The following is a 4981-nucleotide window of genomic DNA, read 5'->3' as shown; positions in this document are numbered from 1 at the left end:
CTTGAAGGGAAATTTATAATCAGATACACATAGGAATTAAACACGGACGTGGTTGTTACATGCATGCACTGGGTTCAAGAGCACAATTCCTGTTTTTCTTTAATTTGTTTTTGTCCTCTGCCACCTGTATTTATTAAAGTTTTAGGAAAGAACATAAATAATACAGCGGCAAGTCAACAGATTAAATTTGTAAAAAAAGATAAAGTGTTACCAAGCACGATAAAACAACAACTTTAATAGTTATACTCTGCCCATCTGACTAGGTTGTCCTGGCCACTCTGGGTGGCTTCCAACATATATTTTAAAAATTATAAAACATCCCGCATTTAAAAGCTTCCCTATGCAGGGTTGTCTTCAAATGCCTTCCAACTTTTCTTTCAATTTCTAACACTTAGAATTTTTCCCTTATTCATCCGTTCAGTTTATAAGCCACAATATAACAGTCCTCCAGGCACCATACAAGGTACGACGACAATGCTATAAAACAAGCTTGTGAATTAAATACAGAAAACACATGACCGTAAAACCAAACAAATCACTCTTTTGAAAACTGCCAAGAGAAGGAAATGCTGCAGCGCTATGACACTTGGAACAAAGAACCAAAATAATGTGAAATGGTAGCACCCCACTAAAACAAAAACAAAACCCCACCCTACAATAGAGTAAAACTTTCATTTAGGCCAATTTAAAAAGAGCACAAACTCTCAGGCTGGATACTAATAAGGAGAGAAACAGGCAGGAGAGAAAAATGTGCCAGGCCTTATGAAACTGAAGCCATCAGGCCTTCAGTATACGTGGACCAATATTTTTTAATGTGCTTCAAGAATCGTGAGATCATTGGGGAAATTATCAAAATTAGGGAGAGCTCAAAATCGAGCCCCCTGGTATTGGAACAACTGGCATTAGGAATTGTATTACAATTAGGTGTTGTTATAATGAGGCTATTATTGGATTGCAATTGAAAATTTATTTATTATTTTTTTTAAATCGAGCCCCTTTTCACGCTCACTCGGAAGTAAAGCTGCACCTGAATGAAGCCTGAACAGGATAGCAACCGTCCCAAAGGGAAAAGGAGCTTCTCTTCCAGCGTTGTATTCGTGTTCCCGAGAAGATAGGGCAAAAAGCAACAGCAGCAACGAGTTTTGGTTTTTTTTGGAAAATAAAATAATACTAATTTTATCATTCATATGCCGCCCATCTGACTGGGCTGCTCCCAACCAAATATTAAAAACACAATGAAACTTCAAGCATTCAAAAAAACTCCCTGAAAAAATTTCAGATGCCTTCTAAAAGTCAAATAGTTGTTCGCAAGAATAAGCACGCGAAGTGTCTTCCAGGAAGATGCCTTTTACCTTCTTCGCTGCAGCCTCCACGCCACGGAAGATCACATTTCCGCTTTGTGCGGTTTCTTAAGGGATCCCCTGTACACAAAAGAAACAGCAGCCCCCTCGCTTTAGTTCCTCTTGCTGCTGCTGCAGCGAAAACCCGGAGCAGGAATCCGGCGCCTGCCCTGGAAGCGCGAGAAATGGGATGGAAACTGTCACTTTCGATGCACAAGCATAGCTGTCAACTTTCAGATTTGAAAATAAGGGATCAGCAGCCTAGAAAATAAGGGATCAGCAGCCTCATCTGTCCCAGGGACAGTCTACGGGATATCTAACTATCCGGGATAGCAGCGGGAAACGGCGCTGGAATAAGGGGATTTCCAGCAAAAAAAGGGAAGGTTGACAGCTATGTATATATTTCAAAAAGTAAAGAACCCAGGACACTGCGAAAGTTGTGGGGCTTTTTTAAAATTATTTTTTAGGAAGACACCCCCCCCCAAAAAAACCCCACTGCGATTTTTCTTTTGGAAATAGTTTTATTTGGTTTTACAAATGAAAAATTAGTTACAATGCCTAATAAAAGTAAAGGGGCCCCTGACCATTAGGTCCAGTCGTGGCCGACTCTGGGGTTGCGGCGCTCATCTCGCTTTATTGGCCAAGGGACAGCTTCTGGGTCATGTGGCCAGCATGACTAAACTGCTTCTGGCGAACCAGAGCAGCGCACGGAAACGCCGTTTACCTTCCCACCGGAGCACTACTTATTTATCTACTTGCACTGTGTGCTTTCGAACTGTTAGGTTGGCAGGAGCTGGGATCGAGCAGGTGGTCTAAACCACTGAGCCTCTTGGGCTTGCCAATCAGAAGGTCGGCAGTTCGAAGCCCTGCGACAGGGTGAGCTCCTGTTGCCCAGTCCCTGCTCCTGCCAACCTAACAATGCCGAATACATATCCATAAAATGAGATTTCTCTGAATCTCGCAACTTCCCTCCACCCCCTCCATGGGTCCTATTGTCAGCATTTCCAACTGCATATTATTTCATAGTCTGTGTTTGGTATCTATCCATATTGTCCATGATATTTGTTACATTACAAGCGAAGTTAAAACCCTGCTAATGTTTTCATCTGCTTTCGATCAACTTGCCTAAGATCCAGGACAAAGCACCACTTTTTGAAAATTCAAACCAGACGTCAATTCCGCCTTTGAAATCCAGTTCATGTCTGGGAAAATCCAGACGTATGGCGGTCCTACACCAGGGAGAAACGGTTTGGGGAGCGAGATTGATTCAGCACAGTTGGCTTCCCTTCTGCCTAAAAGCCCCATTGGATCAGAGTGGTGAATCCACCCAGTCATGCGCAGATTTTTAAGCGATTGCAAACCCGCTTAAAGCCCAGAATTGAAACATGCTAACTTCAGTACAGAAGGCAGCTTTTAACTATTGCATTTCATGTAAGCCGCTTATGTAAGATGTTACGTGTTAAGTTGTGGGCGAACATATCAAACGACACAGTGATTCTTCAAACAGCTCTTGTTTATTCACAGGCCAGAACAGAACTGAACTGAAGGATTCAGCCAGCCTGCTTATATAGAGCTTCACTACAACGCAACTGCAACAACTTTCTGTAACTATCCAATCAGTGAACGTCACTTTCAAGCCCTTATTTGCATATGTGGACCTGAGTGATATCTACAATATCCCCCTGCTGGCCCAGTACATAACATTAAGGGGAAGCAGCATACAATTCTCGGCCAAATAAGCTGCTTTCGGAAACCTAACGCCCGCCGGTAGCACAAGCCAATGCATGCCTACTCAGAAGCAAGTCCTGTTGAGTTCATTGGGATTTACTCCCAAATTGATGTAGCTTTTGGGGAGCTATCTGGGGTGAAAGGGCAGCCAGTGTCCAATTAAACCCTGTGGCGGCCCCTAGGTAGTCGGAATCTCAGTGCCCCCCTAGCAAATGATCTCCTAATACTTAATTGTAATTTTATTTCAAGATCAAATCAATATTATTTCAATCTGTTGTCGTGGAGTCCCTATAAGGTATGGGGGCCCTAGGTCTACTCTGCCAATTTGGTAATCCGGCACTGAAGACACCCAGGCGCATTGATTCAAAACTTTCTGTGGCTTTTGCATATTTGCAACCATTTGTTTCACCACTTTTTGTGCTGGGCCTTCTATACCGCTGCCTGCAGCGACAGAGGTTAACAGAGTGCTATCAGGAGTGGGGTGCATCCAAGGCAACAGTATATACAGTGGAATACCCTTCCTTGATTATTTTCTTTCAAGAACAAATCATATTATTTTAATCCGTTGTTGTGGGGCCCCTAAAAGGCATGGGACACATAGGCGGTGCCTACTCCATGGGGATAGCCAGGATTTTTGTTGACCGGGGGACAGAACCTCAGATTTGATTTTTACTAATTTTGGGGAGGGAGCAGCAGCCCTCTCTGCCCATGGCCTACTCTACCTTTCTGGTAATCTAGCACTGCTTCCAAATCTAGTGGGTGCCTGAAGCGAAGGACTATCGGTCAAAAAACATCATCAACCTTCCTTATGCGTGGCTCAAGGGCCGTTCATGTGAATGCCACCACACGATTGTTCCCCAGGGGTGCCCAAACCTTTGTAAAAGAGGGTCAGATTTTATAAACTGAACATGCGTGAAAACTGATCTTAGTTGCTGAGGACTGAAGTTGTTGAACTTTTTTTACGATTTTACCCCCAAGCTGTTGAGCTTTCTTTAGAATTGAAGTTGTTGAAATAATATAAACTGCCACAGGGGCCGGATTAGGCCCTAGAAACAGACTTTGGACATGCTTGCCTTAAAACCAGCGTTTCCTAAGCTTGGGTCTCCAGCTGTGTTTGAACCACAACTCCCATCTTCCCTAGTTAGCAGGACCAGTGGTCAGGAATGATGGGAATTGTAGTCCCCCCCCCAAAAAAAAAACCAGCTGTGGTATCCCAAGTTTGGGGGACAGTACCTGGCGGGTTGTTGCTTTTATTTTGATTTTACATTTTGTGGCTTTATATCTTGATTTTGTTCTGTCAACTGCCCTGAGACCTCTGGGCATAGGGCGGTATACAACAACAACAACAACAACAACAACACAACCCAGAGGAGCCAACTTGAATATTGTGGGGTGGGTCAGGTAAACCTCACCTCACATGACCGATCACCTGATGCGGCGCAAAATGCCCATTAACTTTGGCCTCAAATGTTTTATGGCAAGTGGGGTATCCCTTCGGCCCCTAGAAGTTGGCTCCTAGGGGCCGAAGCTAAAGAGTTGGGTCGGGCCTCCGTGACGCGCGTCTCGCTTCTTGAGTGGACACTTTGGCCGAAACGCGCCGCTTGGCTGGCCGTGTGTCGTGTGAACGCCGCGAGCGCTTTGCGTTTCACGCGTGTTAGCAGGCGCACCCACCCGCCCTGTACACACGTACATATAGAAACACGCAGGTTCCTCGGAGGCTGCACACCGGAGGGGCGGGTGTGTGTACAGTAACATCAGGGCGGGGAGGCGCCGCCAGGAGCCAGCCGTGGCAGAAGGAGGCGGCGGCGGCGGGTCGAGCCGAGGAGGCGGCCTGAGGCGGGCGGGCAGGGCGCCGGCTTTCCCGGCTATCGCGAGAGGCGGCGAAGGGAGGGGAAAGCGGAGCCGAGAGGGCC

Source organism: Podarcis melisellensis, assembly GCF_964234715.1.
Source record: "Podarcis melisellensis genome assembly, chromosome: 1".
Taxonomy (NCBI): Eukaryota; Metazoa; Chordata; class Lepidosauria; order Squamata; family Lacertidae; genus Podarcis; species Podarcis melisellensis.
Note: the sequence above shows the minus strand (reverse complement) of the source record.